This window comes from Pseudochaenichthys georgianus, chromosome 7 (genome assembly GCF_902827115.2).
Source record: "Pseudochaenichthys georgianus chromosome 7, fPseGeo1.2, whole genome shotgun sequence".
Lineage (NCBI taxonomy): Eukaryota > Metazoa > Chordata > Actinopteri > Perciformes > Channichthyidae > Pseudochaenichthys > Pseudochaenichthys georgianus.
In genome coordinates, this window is record NC_047509.1 from 13,828,522 (window position 1) to 13,843,523 (window position 15,002).

The 15,002-nt window shown below is 40.7% G+C and overlaps 1 pseudogene; it reads right to left on the reverse strand.

The window, feature by feature from the left end:
- Positions 1-3,504: 3,504 nt before the first annotated feature.
- Positions 3,505-10,242, reverse strand: LOC117449470 (N-glycosylase/DNA lyase-like; annotated as a pseudogene).
- Between the last annotated feature and the right edge of the window lie 4,760 nt (positions 10,243-15,002).

Here is a 15,002-nt window from a genome sequence, read left to right on the forward strand (position 1 = left end):
TTGACATTATGCCACATGGACTCATATTCCATAGGCAGGGGCTTAGGGTTCAACATATTTGGATCACGTATGTAACATGCTACTTATATTTATAAAGAACATAAAGCGGAATGGATGTTTGTATCAAGTTTTTGAAAGAAATGTAATGCAATTTAGATTATGATCTGTAGGCTTTGTGTGTCTGTGTGTGTTTGAACGTGTACCTCTATCTGCTACTTACCTCCTGAGTGCAGTGTTTATCATAGAAAATGATAATTATCCAGTTACGTTAATAAGATTACTGTAATCTGGTGTACCAGAGGGGATCTGATTAAGCTAATATCCTCCAACTACATTAAAAAGACCCCGATGAGTCTACTTTCACAGGTGCCCTCTTTCTATAGTGTAAACCAAGGGGAGGATAAGTGAGATATTTGATCTTTGGTGGTCCCATGTTGCTTCACTTATTAAAAAAAATGCCTCCTGTCCCAGTTTTTATAATTATATAGTAGGTCATTGCACATTATGACACAGAGAAGCTTTCCCAGCCGTGGACCTGAAGGGTAAAACTCAATCAGATTTTTACTGTAACTATTAATCTGTTTTCTCTTTTTGAATTGAATAATCGTCCTTATATCTATATATAAAACAAGGCCAAATAGCTGCATTTTGAAGGGAATGTCCAACTTGTATAAAGTCAAAACAGCTCATACACATATTGCCTTTGACTAACAGCTCTTGATTTATGGGGAATTTTCTCAGGCTTTAAATAAAGTGCAAGGGGAGCAGTATTTAAAGTTTGCTAAATTAACAATTTCTTAAAAAGGAAGAAGTTAGAAGCACCGACACCGATATACACCAAAACTACAAATGGTACTCATGGTATTCCAAACCCATATTATGGATAGGGTTTCTATACCATCTTTGTCCAGGAATGTGGTGAATACATTCCACTTGATCATTTAAATTGATCCTAGTAAGGGCTCTGAAATGTAACTCCGGAGCAGACAGAAGCGTTTCTTCCTCCAAATCTATCAGGCATTGAACCTTAATCACAGCCAGTCAAAAGGGGATCCTATCAGATGGTAGAACAAAGTGAGCTTTTTTCATTGAGAACAGCCAAGACCTTCAAATGCTAATGTACATCCAAATATATGACGCAGAATAGCCTAAGATATAAAATACCTCCCCCAGCTCTGTACTTCCAGCCTCTCTCTCCATGACTTTCCCCTCGCCCTATGGTTGTCTAGACACCGAAGAATAATCTCCCCAACTCTGGGCCCCAAAGACAGACTTCCATGTGGGGACTGCCTCACCCCGTCCCTCAGTCTGCCCTCAAGGCTGCCTCCAGTGGCATTAGGTTTCACCACATTGAAGGTGATTCAACATAACTCTCTTTAAGTTTTATCCATTTTAGGCATTGTGTTAGATACTGTAATATAAATCATCTGTTACCATTCAGGATTAACACCATCCATCATGTTGAGTCGTAGGCAGAGTGTGGGTGTGCAAAGAGACCATTGTTGGGTTCAAACCTACACAGAGCCTGGATAGTAAAAACAGGATAACATTATTTTTTAATTCCAAAAATAATTATATAATAATATTTTTCAAAAATGTATCCCATGGACGGATATGGTGAACTTTAAAATAATATGATAACCCTGTGAAAACAATTAAATCAGAGATGTACAATGTTGAAATGTTATTCCTATATATATACATATATATTACATACTTTTAAATAACTGTGTACATATATAAAAACCCCAAGGGGCCAATTTAATAGGACACTGTACATTCTACTGCAATGCAAAACTATCTTCCCATAACATTTACTTGTGAATTTGACTGATGGGTTAATAACAATCAGGTTTTATCAGGGAATTTTATACCCACTTCAAGAGCACTTGATTTTGACTCTTACACACAAACAACCTTGACCACATCTCTCTAACTTAACTACCACAAGACCATCTCTCACATATTGTCACTGGGAGATAAACAAATTCCATCTTGCTGCTGCACATCTGCAAATAGACACGAGACATTTCCATTTTGCTAGAGCTCTAGAGCTGGCGCCCCCTGGTGCCTGCAGGGAGTCAATAAACCCTCTTAGATTAAGTAGACTTGATGGGAGATGTCCTCTCAACTGAATAATTGCCCAGGGCATGACACAAACTGAGACCCACCGCTTACATAATGCGCGTGCCACTGTTGTGTTGTTTGAGTCAATTGCGTGTCCACTTGTGCGCACGATGGCTTTTTCTTTTAAATGCATGTCTTCACCTCCAGCACACTTTCACCTCTCCCGATGTTCTTATAAAAGTAATATTCCTGTTGTATCCGCTCTATTTTTACTCTGCTTTTCTTCTTCACAGTGACTCTGCCCTGGAGCCGGCCCCAGCTTCTGTCCGACTCAACTGAGAGTGGAGATGAAAGCTGACTCACAGATTCATTAACACGCACGGCTGCACAAACTTCCAAATAAACGTGGTCGACAGATGTAGGCCATGCACATTCAGACACACACAGCAACTACTACATGCATGGTGCACCTGCTTACTAAGGCTAGCATGTCAGACAATATTTGCCTCACAAATTAAGGACAGGAAACAGGTTTGGCATGTACGCTGTTGGCATATTTTACAATGACGTCTCTTAATATATTTTAAACAAACATAATATTGCTCAGTCATTGCCATAAAGGGACATTAATGGGTCAACACCCCTAAAGACATGTTCATCTTCAGAGACAGTCACACAAGCCCCAAGTAGTGACGGAAGATAACTGCAATCCCTGCTATTAAAAGACCAGCTGCCACAGCCAACTTATGCCTATAGATAAATATTCAGACACCATGGCACTTCGAGCATCCAGCCAAGTAGCTTTTTTACGATGTGACGGAAAGGCACAGAAATGCCACGAAGAAACACAATACTCCATTTTGGTGTCCAATGACCTTTTCAGACACGCATACAGATGCCGTGACGTGTTGGTGCAGAGTGTAATAGGAACCGGAGGGCTTGGCAGAAAGAATTCACCCAGGGTCATGGTGAAATGTGCTCACATAGATGTACATGTCAAAAAAAGGGTGGCATTGGCCACTGATAGTATCTTGCAGAAAAACATCTTCCAATAAATCCTGACACCTAGAGGCCTCTTCTGGAAACATTTAGTAGTCTAAGCCACCATGAGAGTGGTGCCTTCAGTGGGCTTAATTTAAATGCTAATCGGGCCTTTTTCTCTCAAAATACAAACACCAAAAAATAGCAGATATTACATGTTCTCTTTATTAAAAAATAAAAACACCTGCGTGCTGTATTGTACTGTAGCAGTGAAAGCATACGAAAGAAGACAAAAAAGGTGACAGTAAACAAAAACACATGTAGACCAAAACCCTGAGAAATGTATTACAATAATTTGTTTTGTATCATGTATATAAAGTGTCCATCAATTTCATTCTGATCGTTCTTTTTTATGAAACTACACAAAATGTGTCATTGTGTAGTAATGTGATCTGATGTGAGTCCTGCTGTATGAAGCTTGTTTACCTGATCGCACAGTGTGATTCTAGGCAGACTTCTTTGCCTTCTTGTGATGACCTGCCTTGGCTTTTATGTTCTTCACAGTATCAATTTTTTCCTTCTTAATTGCCTGCTACCGTCAGTTCCTCTTCATCATTTTCCTCTTTCTTCGGCCGCTTCATATGTAGCATTTCTTTCAGATTTCGGAACTTTTTGAGGTCAGCGCAGAACAACACCTAAAACAAATAAAATACTTAGTGGATATATATCAGACTGATTAAAAGATACAAGACCGAAATTCGCAGAGACACAACACTCACCGAATGTGCCCAACCAGCATAAGGACCCCACAGTTTTCTGAAAAAATCCCCTGTGCAAAAATATTACATTTTAACAGAGTTTTCAATCAAAAATAACAATTACTATGATGATAATTGTTCTGCTCCTAACACTAGGATGGGTCGAATGCAGAGAAACCATTTCATTACATAGTACCTGTACTGTGTAATGACAATAAAAGTGCAAAAATAAATAAAATGATGAGTGTGACACTACAAATATAGTTCTAATGAAGTGCATGACTATTTACTGTACCAATATCTCTATGAAGTTTACCTGTCTGTCCGTTGCCAGATCCATACTTGTAGTCACGTTTAGCAATCTGCCACACGTGAGTGTCTATGGGCACGGCCTCTACCTTATCCAGGGACATCAGACAAACACAGTCTGCCACCTGAAGGAGAAACATTGCCTTAATTGTATCGAAAAAAAATTAAAAAAGAATTAAAGCAGTGCTTCTCAAAGTGTGGTCCGCGGACCACTGGTGGTCCGTGAGCGCCCCCTAGTGGTCCGTGAGTATATTGGTAACATTTCACATTTTAAATAAATTAATTGATTTAAGTTTTCCGCACTCTCGCGGGAATATCTCCGCAATGGAGCGAGCTTAAGTTTCATGAAATAGCCCAGTGCAACACCTTCGTCACACATGTTGCCACTTGTTTGTACCATTTTCAGGCGATTTGTAATCTGTTCTAGAAAAACGATGTGTTTTTTGATATTTGTGGAGTTAGGTGGTCCGCGAGTGTTTTTGTATCGGTTAAGTGGTCCTTGGTATGAAAACACCAGGAAGGGTGCGCAACGCATCACGGGCCTGCAGATATGGGGCACTGCGCAAACCTTCAAGCCACTGGATCCCATGAGTGTCTAAAATCTGCTTCGCGCTCTGCTGAAGGAACCGAGCCCTATACCCAAAACCAAGGTCCCTGAGCCGTGCCTCTACGCTGGTGTCTGCCAATTACAGAAAACAACACAAGCATGGTGACAATATGTAGACAATGTAAGTATTCAGCTGCATGGAATATAGAGGCATTAGTAGGAAGAAATAAACACAAACAATGTAGTAAACAACACATTTGGCATAACGTCTAATTTATGTACCACCCAGTAATCAACCATAGTACATCTTATTCATCTTCATGCATGCAACAGAGGCTGTTTGGTAGTGAAAAACGTGTTACATGTGGGGGTTGCATTGATGCTGTTTGTGAAGACATGTTTGTCTATTCTGCAACATGACTGAAGTTGAAAATATTGTGGCAATGCAAGAATAAAAATCAAAGCCTCCTCTTTGGATGTTCTGCCATTGAACCAAAAATAATATAACAAAACTGAAAGGACAAATTATCTGAATATCATATCACACAGGGGCATAGGACTGTAGGGAAATATAATAATAGAGTACCTGCGAGCGCAGACAGGGAAGGAAAGTTGTGGTAAGAGGTTTGATCCAGTTGGCACAGCTGGGTGCCCAGAGACTGACACAGCCTCTCCACCATGCCCTGGATACGAGAGGTGTGGTTGTTGGAGGAGCACATGAAGGAAAACAGGCATTCTGTTGGGTCCTGACGCAGCATCCTTATATCTGGGGAGAGAAAAACAATAGGTGTTAGGATCATTTATTTTGTCTTACTCAAAACACAACCACTGATAAAGAAAAGAAAATACCTGAGTAGAAGAAAAGAGAGACCTTGTGATGCTTTCTCAATATTTTTAGGTGAACTTGGCTCGAAATACGGGTACTGATTTGAATATTATTTACATTTGTGTTAGAATTATTATTATTATTATTATTATTGCAATTTAGCCCAGTTTTTTTGTTTGTTCTATATCTTTTTTTCTTTGTGTAGTACATTCTGTGCTGCATCTCTTGAATTAAGAATGCTTTACAAATAAACTGTATTATTATATTATTTATTTTACTAAACAAATACTGTCTCTGTAAAGACCTTCTGTGTAATAAGTGTATAATGCATGCACGGATTGCAAGCACTCTGACCTCTGAAGATGTCTGCAATGTGCTTGAAGTGGTGGTCTGCTGATCCCCATTCTGTGTAAAGGTCCCCCAGCTTTACATTCAGCTGGAAATAATCCCTTAGCATCTCTTCCTCCTCCTTGGTGTCCTGATGCACTGGAGTCACAGCCACTGGCTCCTCTTCCTCCTTCTTCACAGCTTCTTTGAATCTGTTGTCTGACTTGTTTTCCAGCTGAAGAGAAACACCAGCTCCCTTCTTCCTGCCACTTGTCTCCCCTTGCCTGTCTAGGCTTTGGTAAATGTGGTACCAAAGAGTGTCATCTGTCTGAGTCAGAGTCCAAACCCTTCCTCCTATCACTCCTGTCCAGTGGCCTTCTGCAGTTTCTCTCTACCTGTGGGTAGGGCTGGGCGATTTGGCCTAAAAATAAAATCACGATTTTTTTTCGAACTAATGGACAATTTTCGATTTAAACCTCGATTTTTTTCTGTTTTTTTCTAAACAAACCAGACCAAGGCAAAAATTAAAGACATATTTTCTTTATTAACACAATAAAAATAAATGAGATTACCAAGTAGTCTTGGCCTATGTGAACAAATCAGTTGTTCAAGAATAAAAAAAATAAAATAAAAACAGCACCACGGCACTTGGCTGTCATTAATGTGCAAAGATTTTTTTTAAATCAAACTGAAAATAAAATCTCTTGTAGGCCATCCCTGAAAAAACTTGGAAAATGAAATACAACAAATAATAAATAATGATAATGAAATGAATAATAAAAAAATACCCTCAAACAAAATAACATCCCTTTAACTTTCTAGGAAGTTGTCTTTCTACAGACCTTACACAGAACAGTTGTTTGTTCTATGTATGACCGCTTGTACCCGAACCACTTCCATACGACTGAAGTAGCACCTTTTTTAGGAATGAGTTCTTCATCTGTGTTCGTGGACATTTTTATGGTACATCTGTCGGTGAAGCGGTGAATGTGATTGTAGTAGGCTATGTGACTACCCGATCTGCAGCTCTGCACATGCGCACAGTGTTATAAATTAAAATCAATGTTTTTGATGGCATAAAGTACCTTAAACATACCGTCAGTTTAAATGCTGTTTTATACTGAAAAACCAGAAGTTCTCGTGCGCAGTTGTTAAGCTTTTATTCTGAAAATCCTTCATCTCCGGTTAGCATTTAGCATGTGGCTAATATACCATTTACTATAGAGGTGAATTTAGTAGCGATATGACACGGAGTGTTGCACACCGAAACCTACTGATTTCAACACTACAACTACTGTATAGACGTCGAGATATTATTATTGCTGAATATTAAATGAAGGTACAGTTTATTTGAATACGTTTGTTTACAGACGTGGGCATGAGACAACAACCGGAACTACCAGAAATGAAACCAGCCGTGAAGTTTTTCCTGTCTTGAGTATTGATTACAGCGTTCAAAACCATATTAAATGAAAAGTCATGAAAGAGATAAGGAGGAGAAAAGGCGTGTTTAGTTATATATGTAATGTACAAAGTCTGAGTCCTCTGTTATGCTCAACAACGAACACAGCATAACAACAGCAGATCGGGCAGAGCTGCAGATCGGGGAGTCACAGGCAATGTGGCTGAGTTTTGTGCGCGTTCTGGAAAGTGAGAGAGTAAGCTACTACGGATTCCCAAACTAACCCTAAAAACAAATCTGTGGAGTCTATGTTTTAAAATCGCGATTTTTCGGTTCAGCCATTTCATAAACCGTAGGAAAGTAAAAATGCAAATTAATCGTGAAAACCGAAAAAATCGCCCAGCCCTACCTAGTGCTGCGTACCGGTACTGGACTTGTACAAAGTTTCGGTTCAAGTCCGGTTAAAACCGGAACGTCGGGAACCGGTACTTGGACTCGCAAAAAAAATAGCACTTAAGTCTATTCTGGTGTCTGTGGTTATTTAAACATTCCCTGATAAACGTTATTCAGCGTCAATAAATGAGTGCTAATCCCAGTGTGCTCAGTGTACAACATCACATGTCATTTCACCTTCGACTCACGGTTTGAAGACGTAGCATTTCGCCACATGCTAATGCTAACCGGAATTGAATAATTTTCAGAATAAAAGTATTAAGTTAATAGTGTGAACTTCCGTTTTTTTCAGAATAAAACTGATTTAAATTAAATAGTGTATTTAATTCAAAATTAGGCCATATCAACATTGATTTTAATTTCTAACAGTATGTATGTACATCACTATGTATGTAGTATGTACTGTATAATGTACACATGTAGAGTTGTAGAAAATACATGGTGTACAGACAGTATAGTACACTCTGACTCTGTCACTACAGTGTAGCCTATATACTGTATAGTAGGTGTGTAACAGTGTAATGCGTATAGTCTACTCCATGGCCGTATCCACCATTGAGGTCACCGAGGTCCGGACCTCGGTAATATTTTCCGAGCTGTGCATAACAAAACTTGTGAAATAATTGCACTAAACGGGGTTCTTTGTAGTACTTCCATTTACTGACCATGGGGGCGCTGCATAACTACGTAGCCTCGATTAAAGCAAAGAAGAAGACGACATGTATCAACAATCCTCCCTAGCCCTGTATCGGAGCAGCGGAGGAGTGATGAAGTATCTAGAGATCTGAGTCCAGCGGGCTGCTTGTGTTTCTGTTCATCAGGACATCATATGACCAGCAGATCCTGTGTGAACGCACTACGTTAGTCAGTGGACGTCCGACAACATGCACACTAACTTATATTGCAGCTATAGGCTATACTTTGGTTTAAATTGCGTGAATAAACTAGCTAGAGAGCTAAAGTTAATTACGTTCATCCAATGTCAGAAGGATTACCTTTTAACAAACGTTGTAATGCTTTTCTTTCATTTCAATTTGAGTAAAACATTGAAGATATAACATTGTATTGTTTTCTTTTTACATTGACTCAGATATAATGAAAAGACTACGTCAGTCGATGCTCAGCTTTGGTAAGGAAGAGACAGGACAGGCAGAGAGAAAGAGAGAGAGAGAGAGAAAGTGATGGAAGTCAGGGAGGAACTGGAGTCACACAAAAATAATGTAGGCTTAATAAGCCCATCTATTTATCTATCTATGTATCTATAACAATAGTCTTCATTTACAATAGGCATCATTTTAATACATACATATATTGCAGTTATGATGTCATAACATACAATTGTATAAAACACAATTTGCTTACATCTTTGTTCTCTTTTGAGAATCAAACAAGACAGATTTAAATTAAAAAAGAATGCAAACAAACAAGTGAAATGAACTAAATAGCTGAATTGCTTTTAATTCACTGGCAGGAGCAACAAGTGAGGAGGAGCAAACAGTGAACAACGAGGGAGAGATTGAACAAAGAGAAAGAGTAGAGGACAGAGAGAGTAAAGAACAGGACGAAGACAGAGAGACTAAAGAAGATGGAAGAGAGGCTGCAGGTTATGGAAAGGAGAGAGACATGGGAAATGAATGTTGTTGACAATGTGTTGTGATCATTTTAGCCTCTTCTGCATGTCCAGATCATTAATAGTAACAATCAACTGATTCTTATGCATTACACTTTCAAAAATAATTGATGCTGACATTGTCAGCCCACTGACATGGTTTGAAATCAATAGATTATCCAATTTGTGACCAGCCCACAGGACTTAAAAAGCACCTAACTAGATCATGAAAATCGCGGGGGGTATCCCCCGAACCCCCCTAGCATGTTTGGACCTCGGTATTTAGGAAATCCTGTATACGGCCCTGGTCTACTCTACACTCTACCTTTCAGCAACGTTTTAGGGATTTAGGCTCAGTCAGCTCAGGGACTGTTTGGTTACTTTAGTTTGGTCAATGAAATAAATGTTTGAACTTTGTAGTAGTTCACTGTAGTTGCTGTCATAAGTCATTTGTAGATTAAGTGGCACATTTTTACTTTGTAGAGAAATGTAGACACAAGTTGGAAGGGAGCACAATAAACCTGAGGAGTGAATTTGAGTTGATTATGAGTTAATTTTCAATTGATAATTAGCTCACAATAAGTTCACTTTAGTTACTCACACAACTTGACACAAGCCATGGGTTCAGGTCCGGACTTATAAGTCCGGACCTGAACCTGAACCTCTGGACTTGAGTCCGGACCTGAACCTGAATGTGAGTCCAGGTACGCAGCACTAGCCCTACCTGTGGGTAGAAATTAGTTAATACAAAGATACACACGAGGATTTCAACTGTATTAGGTCTGTCCAGCAAGTCTCATGTTAATCATGATGCTGACAGACTACATCTGAGCTAGACAAAACTTACCGGAAAGATTGACCGCATGCAAGAGTAAGATCCAAACGCAGCTCTGACTTTGCACAGGCCAGAGATCTCCACAACTTCGCCCCCGATGACAGCACTGTATGTTTAACCATACCTGTTGTTATGATGCTAACAGTTAGCGTGATGACTGTTCAGAGGTAAACACAACTGAACACAGACCTACCATAATGTCCGAGCATTACAAAACCAGTTAACTGTTATTCAGTATGTGCCTGCTCTAAAGTAAGACTACTCCTTAGTGTAAAAATAATTCATTAATGACTTCAGTGCGCGGTTAATGCATGCATGTATTACCCGATCTGCATCCCTGCCCGATCTGCATTGCGCATGTGCGAGATGGTCCGCAGTAAAAGTCCCAAGATAGCTCCTGGTGCAATAAAATGTTCCCTTTCAGTGTTTTACTATTATGTCTGATGTTTCTCTATTAATATTGCTGCTGCATTAATGTGTATGTTGCAGGTTACTGCTGTAGATGTGTTTCCGAGCCGCTCCGATTACAACAAGAGTTACAACGAGAACGTGACGTTATATTTACACAAGACGGATCCAGCGTGGAAGGCGGGGCCTCATTCATTCCTCCCAGCGCCAACTTTTGAGAGTGAAATATCACAGATTACCCAGCATGCCTGAGAAGTACCCGTATGTGCGCTCATAGAGCATGCGCAACTTTAACCACGCCCCCCAAAAGGCTCGTTCACATCAGCGCCATATAGATAGAATTTTGTTAGATAGACTATGTTCTTATTTATATACCTCAGATAACCAGTTCGGCTTCAAGGCATGGTACTCAGCTATGCATCTATGCTTTGAAGGAAATGGTGGAAACATATAGAAGACAGAATTCCACTGTTCTGATTGGTTTTATTGATGCCTCTCAGGCTTTTGACTGAACCATCATAAACTTTTTTTTAAATTGAGACAAAGGGGTGTGCCTAGTAACAGTATAATTAGGATCCTGGCTTATTGGTATGCCAACCAGAGCATGCGAATCAAATGGGAGAATGCAGTCTCTGCGCCATTTGTAGTCCCCCAGGGGGGGCTCCTCTCACCAAGCCTTTTTAATATCTATATGAATGATCTATCAGATGATTTAAGTGTCTGTAAAACAGGGTGTTGTAATGATAGGTGTTTATGCTTTAGTTATAATGCACTATGTTACCACTAGGCGGCAGTATAACATCTATGGACATAGATGTTAGCAGAACAAGATGTGATGTGACTGCATGTTGGCTAGTAAAGCTAGTCTAAAGATACAAGAAGATTTCTTATTTATAACCAATAAGAACATTACATGGTACCAGGACACTGGTAAAACTTTGTCGGGAGCAAGAAGCAACGCAGAATGGATGCATTAAAACCGCCAAGTCCGTTAAATCTGACTGGAAATGTGGATGCGAAATGGAGGACATTCAAGCAACAGTTTCTGCTGTACGCTGCTGTCGGAGCGGATACAAAGTCAGATGCTAGAAAAATAGCAATACTGCTAACCGTTGCCGGACCAGAAGCATTGGAAGTCTACAATACTTTTGTGTTTGCTCAACCAGAGGACAAAGATAAGTTGGATGGTGTCTTAAAAAAGTTTGATGAGCACTGCCTATCGAAAAAGAACGACACATTTGAAAGGTACGTCTTTCGCACAAGAATGCAGCATCGGGGAGAGACGTTTGATAACTTTCTCACAGACCTCAAGCTAAAGGCAAAATCCTGTAATTTCAATGATCTCAGAGACTCTATGATTAGAGACCAGATAGTGTTTGGGACTGATGACAGGAAAATCAGAGAGAAATTATTGAGGGAAACAGAACTCACGATGACGCCATTAAAATGTGCCACGCCAGTGAGCTAGCGCGCCAACATGTACTGACATTTAATGAACCTGCACATGGAGCAGCAAGTCAACATGACGAGGGAGTGAACGCTGTGTCAGTTAAAGCAAAACAGTGGAAAAGATACAGAGATAAAAACAATGATGACGAACAGTTGTTCAGCTGCAAGAAATGTGGGGAAAAACACACTCCAAGACAATGTCCTGCTTATGGGAAAATGTGTGCAAAGTGCAAAGGACAAAATCATTATGCAAAGATGTGCCTCTCCAGAGAAAAAAATAAATGGAATAAGGTGCACAGAGTTGAAGACTCAGATGACAGTGATGATTTAAGTGAAACATCAAGATGGTGTCACATGACAAAAATGACGGCTCACAGAGTCCAAAAGGTACTGTAAATGCTTTATCAGATGACAAATGGACTGCACCAATCCTAGAAAATGGGACAATTGTGCCATTTCAGACACTGGGGCTAAAGCTAATTTAATTAATGTGAATGATCTCAAGGCACTTAGAGAGAAACCTAGAAGTATCTCAGAAAAGAACAAACCACTGAAGGCATACAACGGGCAGCCAATTGAGACAAAAGGGCAATGCCGACTCAAGTTGACAGTGAAAGGCAAACAGTACAACCTGTTGTTTGTCATTGTGCCTAATGGGCATGAATCACTCCTGGGCGACAAAGCTTCAGAGGACCTAGGACTGGTTAAGAGGATCTATCAAATAAACAATGGGGACATAGTAATGGACACACAATGCAGAAATACAAACCACACACAGTTTGCTGGAACAGTTGACATTGTAAAGGAATTCCTAACAGTTTTTAAAGGACAAGGGACCTTGCCGTACACTTACAAGATCCAGCTCAAGGATGATGCCAAGCCTGTAGTGCACGCCCCAAGAAGAGTACCAGCACCACCACGAGCGGGTTTAAAAAAAGAGCTTGACAGGATGACACTACTGGGTGTTATTGAGCAAGTGGAGGAGCCTACTGACTGGGTGAACTCCATCACATGTGTAAAAAATAAAACTGGTGACTTAAGAGTCTGCCTTGATCCAAAGGATCTGAAGGAGAATATCAAAAGAGAACACTACCAAATCTCAAAACGTGAGGAGATAACCTGTGAAAGGGCAGGTGCAAAATATTTCAGCAAAATGGACGCTTCGCAGGGGTTTTGGCAGCTGAAGTTAGACCCAGAAAGCAGCAAGCTTTGCACCTTCAACACACCATTTGGGAGATACTGTTTTTTGAGGTTGCCATTTGGTATCATCTCAGCGCCAGAAATCTTCCACAGGGCGATGGAGTCCATAATAGAGGGTCTGGAAGGCACAAGAGTGTACTAGATGACTTGCTTGTCTGGGGAAAAACACGTCGAGAACATGACAAAAGACTAAGAGATCTCCTACAGAGAGTCCAAGTGAATGGGCTGAAATTGAACAGAAATAAATGTCAGTTTGGGGTCACAGAAATGACCTTCTTGGGAGACAAGATCTCAGGATAGGGGGTGGAGCCTGATCTGGCAAAAGTGCAAGCAATACTGGACATGCCTCCCACTGACAAGAAAGGAGTCCTGCGAGTTATGGGAATGAACTTCCAGGGTAAATTCATACCTAACCTCTCCTCCAAGACAACATGCCTCAGAGAGCTGCTTCAACACAACAAGGTTTTTGAGTGGAATGCTTCAAATTAAAAAGAATGGAAAAAACTAAAGGAAACTAACTACTGAGCCAGTTCTTACATTCTTTGATACATCAAAAGCTACAAAGATCTCTACAGATGCATCTAAAGATGGATTGGGAGCTGTACTCCTTCAAGCAAATGGAGACAAATGGCAGCCGGTGGCATACGCATCACAAACAATGACAGAGACTGAGACGCGCTATGCGCAAATTGAAAAGGAGACTCTGGGTCTAGTGTATGGGTGTGGAAAGTTTCACAGTTACGTTTATGGTTTACCAACCTTTACAGCTGAGACTGATCACAAACCGCTGATTTCAATCATAAAGAAAAACCTAAATGACGTGTCACCTAGAATCCAGCGCATGATGATGAAACTGCAGCGATATGATTTTGAGTTAATATACACTCCAGGTAAATACATTGTACTCGCAGATACTTTATCGAGGGCACCTGTACCAAGCACTGACACAAGTCTCAGATTCACAGCTGGTGATGATGTTGAAGCACACGTTGACATGGTGATGGCATCACTCCCAGCTTCTGATGTCATGTTGCAGGAGACAGAAAAAGACCCTACACGACAGAAAGTGGCCTGCCATACTTTCAATGGTTGGACAAAAGGAAGTTGTCCACAGTTCTATCCTGTACGGGCAGACCTGAGTGTGGCAAATGGCCTGGTGCTGCGACAGAACAGGATTGTCATCCCTCAATCCATGCGTCAGGACATGCTACATCGTATCCACGAGGGACATCTTGGCATGGAAAAATGTAAAAGGAGGGCCAGAGAAGCAGTTTATTGGCCAGGCATCAACATGGACATTGAGAGCATGATAGGGAAATGTGACACATGTCTCAGACACCACTACAAACAAACAAAGGAGCCAATGCTGACTGCAGACCTACCAGCTGCACCATGGCAAAAGGTGGGCACTGATCTATTCCATCTGAATGGCAAGGACTATCTTTTATTAACAGACTATTATTCAAACTACCCTGAGGTAGCACAGCTCTCCAGTACATCAGCACTTTCTATCATCACACATATGAAGGGCTTTTCCCCCAGACATGGCATCCGACAATGTGTTGTCAGTGACAATGGTCCACAATACAGCAGTGAGGAATTCAGACGGTTTGCGGAGCAGTATGGATTTCAGCATCTTACCTCTAGCCCACTGTATCCACGGGCTAATGGGCTGGCTGAAAAAGGGGTCCAAATTGTTAAAAGGCTGCTGAAAAAGGCAAGTGATGGTAAAACTGACCCTTACCTGGCTTTGTTGAGTTACAGGGCCGCACCGCTGGAGTGTGGTGCATCCCCTGCTGAGCTCCTCAGCTCCTCAAGCTGCGCACCACGG